General features: G+C 36.9%; 1 long non-coding RNA gene across 1 annotated transcript in view; it reads right to left on the bottom strand.

Moving 5' to 3' along the window:
• Window positions 1-8,736: 8,736 nt before the first annotated feature.
• LOC119263113 overlaps window positions 8,737-15,700 on the bottom strand; it is a 41,743-nt gene continuing 34,779 nt past the window's right edge. Inside the window, exon 3 of the long non-coding RNA XR_005130127.1 lies at window positions 8,737-9,814. This is a non-coding gene — a long non-coding RNA (uncharacterized LOC119263113). The remainder of the gene's footprint in view (window positions 9,815-15,700) is intronic.

Genomic DNA, 15,700 nt, shown 5'->3' on the forward strand with positions numbered 1-15,700 from the left:
TCATGTAAAGTTGCTATTTTGAACCTACTTGTTTTTCTTTGGACAGTGATGATATGTGCCTTAACTTATCCTTTACTATCCTGCATGCAGAAATAGAAATAGAATATATAAATAGAATAAATGCAATTGTAGCTACAGCAGTGGGCTTTTTCCCTTTTTTTCAAAGAAGGCATTCATTCAGTAAAGAACCAACAAGATTATCATGTTTACAGCAAATCACCAAATGCCTACCCATTGGTCAAATCTGTCAGCTAATTTCCAACATATACTGTATATTCAGCCGACACAATGTAATAATTGCATAGCACTCCAGTGTTAATCAATGTAGCCTTTTACAAAAGATGGACATATTGCAAGCAATTCAGGAGCGGTCGTGCATGCACAAAGCAGTTTTACACATCTTCTTTTGTCACAAGCAGCATGTTGCACTCCTGCAATAGTTATCACTCACAACTGCTGGCCACACTGCATCACTTCTGCCATAAAACTAGCTTACCTAATTAATGCAACAATATGCAATCACAATACATCTGAAATTAACATTTAGTTTACAAAGGCTGCACATAGGACCACCAACTAACTGTGCACGCTTGTGAGGCACAGTGAAACAATGGAGCTGTCAATAAGCTAGAAACAAAAGACACAATGTAAGATCATTGATGAAGATAGCAATGTTAATAAAAGAAGTCTTCCTCACCAAAATATCTACAGAGGTGTAATTCTATTCCAGATTTTTAAAAAATAATATGTGAATCAATAGCATAGCAGTGTGAATCAATAGCATGTGCTTTCACAGCACATTTTGGGTTCTGTCTACTCACGTGCGTACATGTCATCTGGAGAGATAGAATGTTATTTTGATGGTAAACATTCTCAGCGTATCTTGAGGCCTGACTAAAGGAAGTAGTTTAAAGAGTAGTAAAAGGAAGCCTCTTAACAACTTCCTTGAAAAACACTAACACACATTCATGTCTGGTTTTAAAAGGTTGAAAAAAACATGTTAAACCAGCCACCACTAGTTGCCATTCAAGCAGAATATGTAATCAGCAGCACTTCTAGTATCTCTTCTTATTTTCTATGCAATCCTCCCACTTTGCATGATCTTCCATCAAATGCCTAAGCATGAGAGAGAGAGAAGTGCATGCACTTGCTTCATGTGCCAGTATGTAGCATGCGAGCAGAATGCATCAGAAACTGGTGCCCACAGCACACGGTGACCTAGCCAAAGGTCAACTAAGTTGGCCTAGAGCTAAGTAATGATATAGTGCCATACTTTTTGCTAATAGTGATGAATAATAAAGTATTTTCTGTATGCTACTTTAGGTGTTCTTGCTGTGACCTGTAGCTTTAATCTTAAATAAAGTACCAATAAAAAGTAATGGTACTTTATGGTATTTTACAAAATACAGTACAAGTTGTTTTATTAATTTTGTCTTTTTTTTAAAGAAATGTTGCATAATCCTACAATTTCATCCAATATATTATGTATACATGCATTACTTTAAGATTTCAGTGGGTTCAGTAACATATTACAAAACTGACTGTAAGGCTCATGCAGAGTCTAACATTCTGTAAGAGGAACATTCTGTATGCCAATTTTTCAGTTCGCTTTATTTGACCCCTCTGATTTTTGAGGTAAAATTGAATTGGATTTTAAATCAACTATCACAGTACTGTAGCTTTGCTGGTTGTTCTAATTCTGTTTTAGCATTGCTGAACAAATCCTTAGCTGGCCTATTTCTGGTTAATTTCCATTTCTCAAAAGGATGCCATGTGATCAATAGGTCTCATTTGCTAAAAGGACTTGGCCTGTAGGACAAATGTGCTGGCAGTTTTTCTTTCCCTTCTGAGAACGTACCTGGTCTGACTGTGATACCTCGAGTCACAAATCAAGTGACCTGCTTGATTGCATCCTTTAAGAGAATTGATTCCAAAACCACAAGTCATGGTTTTCTCTGATTAAATCTTCACTTCTCTGTCACAGGACACAAGGTAACACAGCGATAGACCACAGGAAATTGAGAAGGCATGGAAGTGCTAGATTGTTGATGGGATTTACCTGCTCAAATAGAATTAGTGGGTATCTGATATAGTTTACTATCGGATAGGATTTCTCTTTAGATGTCTGAACATGAAATGTTTTTAGACGGGTATTTAAAATAGACGTATTGGACACCGAGGTGGATCGCAGCTTACATTTACTCATGTACTTCAATAATATTGAATGGATATATACTTTCCTCAGTGTTTTAAAAATGATACTATTTTTACAAATACATCTGTGATGAAAGGAATGTGTGTTTTACTCATTTACACTTTACAGCTCTACAACTTTACAACTCTACAGCTATTTTAATTTAGTTGCTATTTCATTCATTTCTGCTTTGGGTTTGGCCAAATCTTACTTTTGAGGTTCATCTTTCAATTTCAGTTTAAGACTGAATTGAAAATAAAAGAATAGTGTCTAATATGTTGATAGATGCTAGATGATAGATGTACAAATACATACTAAAAATGTTTATCACTGCTATTTTGTTACTTTTATTATTATTTAGTATTTTGTATTATATTTTGAATAACTACTGATTTTGTACGTCTACTCAAATTACTTTTGAAAAAGCAAAACTTTTGCATGAGTAATTATTTTGCAGAAGTAATAATACTTTTAATAATACTTTTACTTCACTTTATGTTTAGACTACCCACTTCTGGTTGTACATATGGAAAGAGGCTTTTAACGTTTGCAAGTTAATACATGTACATTTAGATGTACTGTTACACATGCTTTACTTGTTGGCTGACTAGAAGGTGAGGGTAGCTGGCAAAGTCTGTTAAATCATTATTATTGTTATTATTATTATTATTATTATTATTAGTAGTAGTAGTAGTAGTCATACATAGTAGTATTAGAAGCAGTAGTAGTAATAGAAATAAAAATAATATAGTAGTAGCAGTAATGGTAGTAGTAGAAATAGTATAGTACTACAAATAGTATAGTAGTAGTAGTAATAGTAGAAATAGTGTAGTAGTTCTAAGAGAATTTAATAGTAGAAGCAGAATAAATAGTGGTGACAGTAGAGGCAGCAGTAGTAGTAATAGTATCAACGCAGCAGCAGCAGTAGTAGTAGTACTAGTAGTAGTTGTTATAGTAGTAGTAGTAGTAGCAGTTCATTAGCAGTCTAAAATCTTGGCTTGCATTTCAAGCTTACTGTACACTGTAGAACCATAGTGCAGCAACAGTTGATATACATGAGCAAAGACTTTAATATTTCATCTTGTCATGTGTATACCCCATATTTAAGCCACTAGACATGGGGGACACACTTATTCTCCATCCATCCTAAAACACTGAAGGGGATGGTGGTGTGTTCTCTCCACCAGGGAGCAAGAGGATTTTGGGAGCCAGTAGAGTCTGACTAATCAGAAGCTGCTTGGGGGAGCATTAAGACAGACGTGTGGAGGGGAAATGTGACACCTGGAAATTACACAATGTAATGGAATCAGCCAAGTGGTAAATGTAGCTTTTAAATAGGTTTTGTGTTCTCCATTAACTTCAAAGACACTGATTGGTTCTGACAGTGGAGAAAGTGCCGGTCAGCATGTTCGTTCAAACCCCTCCATCCTGCACCTCCTCAACACAAAGTTCTCCATAGTTAGCAGGGTGCTTTGGCCAAATGACACTACACTGTGTGCAGAATGTGTGTGTGTGTGTGTGTGTGTGTATGTGAAAGATCGTATAGGGCAATGAGAGCACAGCCAAACCTGTTTGAGCCAATTCAGGAAGTCCACCATGTAACCTGTTGGAGCTATTTACTGTTTGTCTGCAGCATCTAAACAAGTCTTAGCAATGTAGCCTGTCACCTCTATTTTGTAGATCCAATGCCTGAAGTAAAGGATATTTCTTGATCCACAAACACATGAACGAAACACCTTATCTAGCAGTATCTCACATCATCAAAACATAAGTCACCTGATCCTTTTACTTTATCACTAAGAACTAAGGCAATAAACTTCATCAGAGCACCATAATTGGTCCGTTATTTTACTTACACTGTGGTATTTTATCCTACTACTGCTTTACCTCTGTGAAGCACTCAGAGCTTAGATTTTGTAACTAGACTTAAAGGTTCTACATTAAAAAAGATTGTTATATTAATGTTGTCTTTTGCTTCTGATTACAGATACACTGTTGTCAGGGAAGTCTTAACACTGTAGAACGTTAAGATAAAGGGCTGTGCAAAAGTCAGAGACCACCCTTCATTTATTTAATTTCCTATCAAAATAGCCATTAAGTAACTTCTTCAGTTATTAATTTTTCGAGAAAAAAGTGGAAGAATCTATAACAGAACATTACACAGAACGCTCTAAAACTATTTTTTTCCAGTATTTTCTGTGTCAACTCTTATTACAGCCTTTATTACATCTTAAATTCTTTTCATGAGACTTGCTTTTAGTATTTCAAAGAAATCTGCAGATAATTTTTCTATATCTGCAAAGTTCAGTTAGTTGCATTTTCAGCTTCAAATGATCCAAATAATCCCAAAAACATTCAATAATATTGAGGTTTACACTCTGAAGTGGCCAGCAGCTTCTTTGTTTGATTTTGCTTTTTTATTTTTTATCTTTATCTTTTTCATTTTCTCAGTAACACATTTTTCATAGCTACACATCCTTTCAGACTCAGTGTTGAGTTGTCTTCTCACAGATGAATGCTGAACAGAAACACATGAGGATTTTTTGGATTGTTAGCAAGAGTGGAGCTTGATTTCCTCTCAAAGATGGAATCTTTAAGTACTGTGTATCTGATTTGTGACAGTTTCAGTCTACCAGTTTTTGCATGATTGTAAGGAGTCCCATTTTCTGTATGTTTTAATAATTTTTTGAACTCCAGTTTTGGAAACTATTATTTTTTTTTACTTATTTTCCTTTGATCTTCCCATTTCTTTTGCAACTGAATCATCTTATCTAATGAACTCTGAAATATTGACAGAAAAAGGAATAATTTATATTTAATGGAAATAAAATAAATGAAAGATGGTCATTGACTTGCACAGTACTGTACATGAGAAAAATGATGCCTGGTATTTTGTTGCTAGAAGATTTCAGTTGGATGTGCATCTGCTTCACGTTCATGCATTTTATGTGAATGAATGATAAAAACTGTTTTTCTCTCCATCGCTATACCCCCTCCAGTAACATCCCAGTGTTTTTATTGATTATTATTATTATCACTGCTTGCAAACCCAAGTCACATTAGCACAACAATTCAATGCCATAACAAAGAAGCTAATTTAGCCTGAGGGGCCCTAAAATTAAAAATGTTATGAGGGCAATTAATTGCTTTGCCTAAGGTACTACCATTGCTCACAATTAACATAATGAACAGGATATTTTGTGGCATTACAAAGCTGTACAAATCAACAGGCTTTCTGAGATCGCTCTGACCAAGTATTAAATTCAGTGTGACAGCCAAGGACCACCTTCGCTGGTTTTAGCATCTGGGTCATCACTTTGGCACTGGCAATCCAGGCTGTACTCAGTGTGTGCTAAGTCATCTGAAGGGCAAAATCAAATCTCTACTTGAAAAGTCATAAAATACACAACAGTATACGACTGCATATACAATGTGCTTTTTTTTTTAATCAGTCCTTGAAGTAGACATGTTGGAGCAAGCACAGGAGTCCTGCATCATAAAGGCTACCACAGGTACTGGCCTTTTTATGATGCTTTCTCGGAGGTCTTAATACTCCAAGACGTTGACAATATCTCATGATTTTTGCAGTTGATTCATAAAACAAGTACTGTTCTACCGACACTCCTAAAGAAGATGGTTCTTTAAGGATTCCTTGGTTAAGAAAATGGTTATACATAGAATCATAAACCCTCAAAGAACTCTTTGCATGATTAAAGGGTTTTTTGCACTATGAAAGGATTCTTCAGATTGATGGAGAATGAGCTGTAGATGGTTCTATATAGAACCTTTTTTATAATGATTCTATAAAGCACCAAAACAGGTGTTAACCATACAATAAGGGAACTCTTTCTGGTGCTATATAGAACCCCTTCCAAAATGGTGTACATAGAATCACCTACAGCACATTCTCAAACAATCTAAAAAACTCTTTCACAATGCAAAGAACCCTTTAATCATGCAAAGGGTTCTTTGAGTATTCATGGATACACATTTTCTTTACTAAAGAACCCCTGAAGAACAGTATTTTTTTAAGTGTGCAGATGTTGATCCATAAACAGATACACGGACTGAATCATTACAAAATTGTATAAATAGTTATTTTTACCTGTTATCACACCATAGAATAAGATAGATCCATGATGTGAGGTATTTAGCACTGACATGCTTGCATTGTATTGTGTGTATATTGTAATAAAGGATGAACCTTATCTATTCCTGTTGTTGCAGACAACACATTTTTGTATGTAATGGAGAAATGGCTCTGGCAGTCAATTGAAGTCAAAGGCCAAGAAGTCAGACTACACATTATGTACAGTACAAGCTGATTATATTCCAACAGTTTGATTCTGTCATCAGGGAATTATTACAGAGTGCTTTGAAGATCATGTTAATCATTGTCTGAATAATAACCCTGAGACCCAAGACCAACATTCAGTAGATTAATTACAGAAGTAGTGAGAGTTATCAGAATATCACAAAGGTTTCATCAGATGAGGTTGCGTGAAAACATGCCAGAAATCAGTTCATCTCCAAATGTGCATCAGATGGAAGCAGAGTGGCAAAGTATGAGACAGTCTGTCCATTAAGCCAAGTGCCAAACAGTATTGCTCATGCAACATTTTGAAAGGGATGTAGTTACAGTATGTCTTTTGAAAATGCAACGTACAGACTCCTTATTTTAATCATTACTGCATAGCATGATAGAATATAAACTTTCTTTACTGTGTGAATCGTTTCTCACAACGTTGTTTCATGTGGAAAGAATCTGGGACATATCCATAAATTATTAATCTGGCTTTTATTTTCTTTTCTATCTGATTTGATTATATTCCTTTTGAAATGTCTGTACTCAATGAAGCTGAATTATGAATATTTGAGAGGGTAGAGCTTGCTCACTGAAACAGATATTTTGACATTTATGTTGTTATGTAATGGCTGTGAATTGTTTCACTTCAGAATACATATTGGAATAGAAATGATCTGGCTAACAAGGTTTATATAATATGATGGGACCCCAGTGGATCATTGCTCTCAGGAACGAGAAGCCAGGAAGCTGAGACAATGAATGTAGAGTGCCGCATACATTCCTCCTTTAAGAATTTCTGAACAATCATGTTTACAAGTTGTGTAACAGTGTACAGGTTAATTTTTCACAATTAGCACCACTCTTTTCCTTGCAATCTGCATTACTGTAGAACAGGTATATCAACACTCTACTGCTTTTTTTACTATCTGTCTCGAATTGAAGAAAGGTTGCAAAAGAACAATCAAACGAGAGAGGAGTGAACACCCTCTTTTAACTGAGTCTTTATATATACCCTCTTTCATTTCAGCTGCAGTGTCAAGTTCATGTAGCCCTGTCTCAGATGGCTATGTGACTGGAAATTCTATTAGGCCAAACATTTAACCAGATTCAATCTTTAATGAGACCATTTCTAATTTTATCGCATTTCCCCTTTTCAAGCATCGCTCTGACTCGCTCATGCGTGCTGAAAATTGCAAGTGCATTGCAGCGCAGGCCAACCTTATCAGCAAAGGCAGATGGTATTGTCGATAGTTGACAGACATGCTGATAGTCGATTTCATTTTTATCTCAAATCACTTTATGCTCTGTGAATCCAGACGGACTGCATCTTCAAAAGGACAAAAAGGCCAGCCACACATGCAGGCCTGACAGAAGGCCAGCGAGGGATCCTTAATAACCTTGGGGTTGTTGTGGCTTTGGCTTGGTATAAGATGCATAAAAACTGAATGGCTAGGCTTGCTTTGGTTTCTCTGTTATCTAAGAGGGATGGCTAATGTTTGAAAAATCACAGAATGCAGAATTTGGCTTTACATTTTGAATGATTTTTAGGAATAAGCATACTAGGGTTGTAATAATGAGGAGTGCAGTTTGGTCTGATAAGTGGAGGGGAAACAACATCATGAAACATATTGCAATTTAAAAGCAAACCTGAAAAAATTACACCTCCTACTACTACCACTAATAATAATCATAATAATAATGATAATAATAATAATACATATGTTGTACATATATTTTTTTTTACACATTGCACCCTCAGATTTAGTACTGGAGTACCACAAGGTTGTGTGCTCTCACCCCTTCTCATCAGTCTCATCAGCCAATGACTGTCTCTGAGGACTGTCTAATGACTTGGTTCCTCCACCTCACAAAAATGAGTCAAACTCCAGTGCATTATCAAGACAATGAAGAGGATCCTTGGATGTAGTCTGCCAATGACATGCCAGGATATCTACTCCAGCAGTGTGATGAAGCATGCTGGCAAAATTACAGCTGACCCCTCTCATCCTGGACATCACCTCTTCATGTCAATAGCTTTTTCCCCAGAGCTGTAGCAATCATCAATAATGACAACCCAATAATGATAAAATGATGATAATTAAGAAGAAAAATAAAGACTATAAATAAGTGTTATGGCATTAATCTACACACAATCACAGTACAGTAAAGATTTGTTGAAATGATTACAGGATAGGGCATTACTGACTATACGTAAACAAGACAGCAAATGCAACAGTGGTAATAATACATATATTTTCCAGTTTTGAGATTTTCATTTTGAGATACAAGATACAGACAAAAAAAATTGCAAGTAAATCATAATTTTTTCCAATGTGGACCTTATCAGATCACTAACAAAATAGGCTCCAAGAACATATACACAAAAGAAAAGCCTAGTCATTTGGAGCAATGACACATATATAGCATGAGCCCATCCCCTGTGAGCCACCACTTCAGTCTGATAGCATCCAGTTTGGATCATCGACAGTGGTTTTCATGAAAGACAGCAAATGAGAGACACTCTGGAGAGACATAGTGATAGTATTTTAACATCATAACACCCTTTCTGAGTAGCATATTTTTACTATTTTTCCTTCACATACTTTATGATAGCATGCTGTTTAAATCTTTTAAAATGTAACATTACAATTTTGTGTCCTTCTGTTGCACCTTCCTCTCTAAAAATAACAACAGGCTTTAAAGGAGAGTCACCCAGGGCTCAATCTGTGTACATCTGCCTGCCAGGTTTAGCTAAAGCACGATGAAGTATTAATGACATTCTTCTCACAGATTGCTGTCGGCCAGGCCTGCAGTTGACATCTGTCAAACAGAACTTCATCCCCCCAACACACACACGCTGGCCAAAGTCTCAGCAGGCAGGGAACACTGTTGCTGCTGGGGAGAGGCGTTTGGAAATGTTTCTAATGGGTGCAGCCAGGAACAATGCTCTTCCTCCCCCTCTGTCCTCTCTGCTCCCTCACATCTCTGTTTTGTCAAGCTGGGCACTGTCCTTGGGGGTATTTTGGAACTCATTAGAGTAATTGGCAATAAATGACAATTATTTTCAGCAGCTGGAAATTGCAACGCACAGCTTCACTGAAAACATCTCTGAAGTAAAAAATGTAGCAAAATCATGTGCAACCTTTGCCGAATCTTTTTCTCCATGCCGACCGCAGCTTTCAGTAGAGATGCAATCACTGAGCGAGGCAGTAGAATTCATCCTTTCTAAAGGTCACCAGATCCCTGCAGAGTGTCTGTCTCTCTGGTGGCTTCATTCATCTCTGACCTGCCTTATAGGACCAGTTCACAGAGACCTAAAACCACAAAATTTCAAGTGTTATACTGCTTTATATTGTTTTATTCTGCTTTCAGTTATATCAATGCATCATTGAACTAACAGGTACATAACTGCATTATATTGTTTTATTTATAAATTTATTAAGTATGTAAAACATATCCACAGAAAAGACCTCAACAATATGAGTCTGAAAAGAAGAGCAGCTGTCAAGAAGCTGTTACTGAGAAAGGAAGAAAAAAAAGAAGGAAATGTGTAAATCAAGCAAAGAAGCTGCTGGTGTTTTGAACAATGGACTCCCCACCCCAGAGTCCAGACCTCAAAATCACTGAATGTATTATTTGGATTGCAAGAAGCAGAAAATGCAACCAACTTCTGAGACTGAAAAACTGAAATCAAGTCTCCTGATAAGAACAGAAACTACAATAAAGGCAAAGGATGGATACACTAAATACTGAAAAATATGACATTGTATTTAGTTGTTGAGGCTTCTGTGTAAATTTCCATTTCTGACACTGAAAAATGAATTGTGCTAATGTAATACATTTTATTCATGTGGAAATAGAGTACACACTGGAAACAAATAAATACAATATTTTTTAGTGTATACACAGGCCCTAATAGAAACTCTTTATTGTAAAATTTGAAATCACTTTGTATGTTCGCACAGTTTCATGTACTAAATTTGCACTGAAGGTCTTTGCTGTCATGTCTGCCTCATGCTCTTGTTGTGGTGTGCTACTCGCTCAGTTTCACTTTACAACATGGTAAATCATGGCAAGAGACACTAACACAGAAGGTTGCTGATAAGATCAGACTGCTGAACCAGGCTCATCCTGGATAATGACCTGACATGTCTGCAGTGGACAGGGAGAGCTGTGGAGGGGCCAAGCGGAGGGCAAGAGGTGCACAGGACAGCTGAAAAAGAAGACTGATGAAACTCAGAGTCCATCATATCAGGCTGATAGAAGCCTACTGAGACTGCTGGAAAGCCTGAGTCTCTCACCACGTTACACTCCCTCATTTACTCTCACTTTCACGATGTGTAAGTGTGTGTGTGTGTGTGTGTGTGTGTGTGTGTGTGTGTGTGTGTGTGTGTGTGTGTGTGTGTAAATGTACGTTTGCGAGTATGTAGTGCTGGGGATCTGCCGGCAGTGAGACCTTGGACAGAGGAGTAATTGATTTAGAGAATCTTAAAATCAATTGGCAGGCAGCTGGGGCCAGGGAGATTAGAAGTGAAGCACAGGTGGACTGGAGTGCAGTGAGAAAAACCCCAGAGCAAACAGTAATCTCTGAATTATAGACCTGCGGGAGATGTACCTGTTTTCTCTTATTTCTCACATACTCTCTCCTGCAAGTGACAGCTTATAGTCACCCACTCCAACTTTATACAGGCTTTTCAGCAGCGCCTCAGCGTCTTGGAGTAAAATAGAAAGGCAAAGAAAACGTGCATTTGTATTTAATATGTCTAGGTGAGGACAAATTAATGACTTTTGAAGGGACCATATCCAACATTTTCCTTATATTGTATTTCTTTTTCTCTGAGGTCCACATATGATGTTTGTGCAGGTTTATGTACCAAAATCTGATATAAATCTTTTTTCCATAACTATTTTCTAACACCTCTTTTGTTTATTGCAATTAAACAGGCTGGTTTGTTACTTTGTCTTTGCTCTATTTCTGCAGGTGCCCTAGTGGCAATTCCACCAGCAGAATGGAAATACACTCAATATTTTTATTTCACACCTCTCTACAAAGAGAGACATACTGCGATAAGACACACAGGACAACTGCATTTTTTTCATATCAAACAATCATGTACCACTGCCAAAATAAAATCATCTAAACATATCAATAAAGCACCTAAATCTTGACCTCACTGCCGATCTATGAAGACAAAAATCCAGTTTGTTTACAGTTTTGTAAATCATACACATTTGGGCTATTTCTATTGGTCCATTCATCATGAAATTTTCAAGAGCAGCTGGGGTGTCCAAGTGATGTAGAAAAATAAACACTAAAAAGAGCTTTGGCTTCTGTGTGCTGCACCAGATCTGGTATATATATATATGTATATATACTGTTTGAACAAAATCTTATATTTCCAAAAATAGTAACTTTACAGGAGAATAAACTTGAAACCTTAACAATGTTTAAATGCTACTTCAAACTCTTTTGTTCCAAACAAATGAAGACTTTTTTGCATGACATGGTCTTTTTAACCACAGATTTGATCCAGTGGAAGATTCAAATGGAGGAAATGAGTGCTACTGTACCACATTTGTCAGAGTGAAATGCACTTAATATAATGAGAGAGAGAGAGAGAGAGAAGGCTTCATTCAGAGGTTATTTGTTTCATTGTTTTCATCCCTGCTAGAACTACCTGAGTTGCAGCCCTTCGTCCCAGTGTGGGTATGTATATATCAAGTGCCTTGTCTAGTAGATTGAATTAAATCAGCAGTGTAAATCCGTCAGTGTAATGGTGGCGAGAAGTGTAATGGTGGAAAGATTGGTCGGGGAGGCAGACCCAGACTCAGGGTGACACAGCAGCAGAACTCAGCAGCAGTGCACGCCAAAGGCAATACCCGTCACAAAAATTAGCCACCTCATCCCTAGATCTCCTTCCATGCTCTCCAGCACCTCTCTGCTCTCCCCCAGCTCATTGCTATGGTGGAATTTATTAGGGCCTAATTAACTGAAGACTCACATGCCCTCTGCGAAGTACTGCACACACAAAATCCCTACAATAAAACGAACCGACAGGAGTAATATAATTAAACACTCTGTCAGTGCTTGAGGAGATCAAAGTTATAGTTTAATAACTTGCAGAGTGATCATTCATTTTATGCATTGTTGATGCTTGGGTAAGCCATGTGAGTACAAGGTTTGATTAACAGACTACAGTGAAATGAAAACATTTAGATTTACATTTAGATACATGTACCTTAGCGCTATATTTTAACAATCATCTAAATCATTAATGCTTTGTTCATTTTTCATAGTAAAATTCTAATAACCATCATTATTTCTTGGAAAGATGATTAGTTTTTTTTTTATTTTATACCTGTATGAAAAAAATGAAAAGAAAAAATGCAATCTGTTGTTACAGAGGGATAGCCTTTTACTTTGACAGCCTACTCATGCACTGGCAGACAAATAGCTTGGACCACGCAAACAGCCATTATGTCATTATTCAATTATAAACTAGATGATAAACATATTTTGGCTCAAGGCTTCAAGTAGAGTTGCCCAGTGCGGTAACAGATTGGCAACAAGGCCATTGCAGTGATTTGCCATGAAGGATGGCACATTATTCACTTGGACACTTGGTGCTGTGCGCTTCAGGGTTTGATCTTGACAAAGATCTTGTTCATGACAAAGAAGACTGTGACAATGTGGTGATCATTTATAAAGGAATTGCTTTTACTGTCAGGGTAAATGAGACTGAGAAAGTACCAAGTCACACTGCAATTTAATTAATTTCCATCAAGGTTTTGTTATCAAACTGCATGTACATGCATCCTAAGTATATTTTAGAATGGTGACATATGTACAGCTGACATATTATTAGTGTGTGATTGTTCCACACTGAGCTAAAATCTTTGGTTTTATGAAATATAAATGAACAACTTAGAATGCTGCTGTATACTCTAAGCATAATATAACTAAATACATCACATCGTACATATACATGCTACTCAGTCTGCATAGAAAAATCTTGCCATCATACCAGCGTCACACATAAGAACCCCTGTTCATGAGACATGTACACTCTGACATTGTTTGCAACCCATCACATTATGCAGATGGCTACAATAGCGATACCATATTCTGTCAGAGCTACAAAAGCAATCTCCAACATAAGCTCACACATGAATGAATTATCTGTTTTTTTCTGATAGCAGAAACGTCTTATATCCCTCCCTTTAGATCCAAAAGTAACATTCTTTCCATTCTGCTAGCTAATTTACTGTCATACTGGCAGGCAGGTCACTGTTAGGAACAGGGCAAACACCAACCACTACCCACCTTCCTCTTCTTCCCCGGAGGAGATGTCTAACTCAAGCTGGCTAGCAGGGGGTACAGCAAAACCTGCCACCATCTCCCTCTAGCAGTGCTCATGTTAGCTTTATGAGATGTCAAGATTTCTGGTGAAATTTCTTCACTTGGAGTTTTTTGTCAAGTTTGTCATAGTTTATTTCAAATAAACCCAAGATGTCCTAAAAGAGAGGTATACTTTTCTTTTTTTACCATTGTGAGAGGGAACTAAAGCAGTGCAGAGCAGGAAAATTGCTATTCATACTAAAAACAACAGCAGAACGAACAAGCGCAAGAAAACTGATTGATTGACTAGAGAACCACACTGTGACATACCAGTGCTGCATGCACTAGTTTGTTTAGAACAATCAAAGCAGAATTTTGTAATTTTGAGGATAAAGCAGGTTAACTTTCTTCTTTTTTGTATTGAGGCTTTTTAGATACCCCCAAATTTACATTTTGTGGTTTTCAATGGGTCCAGATTGCTATATTTTCATCAGTATCAATAAACGAACTGTCTGTCTGTCTAAATGTTTAATTAGGAGGCCCCATATTTTACACCTTGCATATTGTATATCACAGGTATCTAACATTATATCATCTTCCAGTGTTATAGAAAATGTTCCGAATCATTCTATAAGCTAAACCATTCAGTCAATCTGACTGTGTGTAAGTAATCTCAGCGTTCCTAAATTATACTAATTATAACCAGGGAGGTTTTGAGCACAAAGAGATTTTTTCCACACGTGTACATTAAAGACATGTTTATAGAGTTGCAATGTGAGCAAATGGTGTAAGGAAACTGAATGGCAGAAGAAATGGAAAAGAAGATAGAAAGAAGTGCATAGAGAAAGAGGTGAAATGCCTACTATGACATAAGAAGTAGAGGAGTCAGGAGGCCACAAAAGAAAGGAGACAAGTTACAAAAGAGATTATAGAAGGAAGAGTGAAACACTGAGAAATAAGCAGGAATAATAAGAGTGGAAAGGAAAGTGTGAGGAAGAAAAGGAACCAGTGGAGAAGAGTGAAAAAGTGAAGGGAAAGGAGGGGGGTGTCAAAGAGAGAGACAACTACAAAGAGACATATACTCCAAAAAATATAAGTTCCATTCAGTCAAATAGAGAATATTCAGTACATACCGACATTGTTACCTCATTGAACACTGAACGAAATTGCAGTTAATGTCGATATGTCTTCAGTTTGTATGTTAAACAACACTGTAACAGCTGTATTTAAATGCTACTAATTTGAGTACTGCAAAAAAACCTTTTGGGTGTCTACACTAGAAACATCAAGTCTGCTTGTCAAGACAAAAAAAAAAAATGTTTTAAATCCTAAACCTAAACCTATCAGGTAACAGCTTGTGAGAGCGAGCTACACAATTTATATGTGTGCAATACGTTTAAAAGTAATATCAGAAGCTCACAGCTGATTAAAAACATAGCAGAGCTAACTAAAACTGCCAATAGGCTTTCAAGGTCCTTTTAAAAATAAGAGAAAGGCTGATACTTTTCATCTTTCTTCACATCATGCCTTAGTGAGCCTGTTTACACTTTGCATTAACGCATGTTTCTTGTCCAGATCATAGCTGGATTCGGGTATAAACAGGCCCAGCTTTTGCCAAGTTTAACTGTGTTATGAGAAAAGGCAGCTTAATTTTAGTATTTTAAAGCTGCAGAAGGTAACCTGTATAAAAATAACTTTTTGTAATTTGAACTGAATTGCATGAGTATCTACATTTAGGAACTCTCTGAAAGGGGAATTTAGGATACTGAAGGCAGACTGTCTAGATTCAAGATTCAAAATCAATGACAGCATTATTGACAAGAGACTCCAGTGATGTACCTTGTGCCACTCCCCCAATAAG

This window comes from Pygocentrus nattereri, chromosome 3 (genome assembly GCF_015220715.1).
Source record: "Pygocentrus nattereri isolate fPygNat1 chromosome 3, fPygNat1.pri, whole genome shotgun sequence".
Taxonomy (NCBI): Eukaryota; Metazoa; Chordata; class Actinopteri; order Characiformes; family Serrasalmidae; genus Pygocentrus; species Pygocentrus nattereri.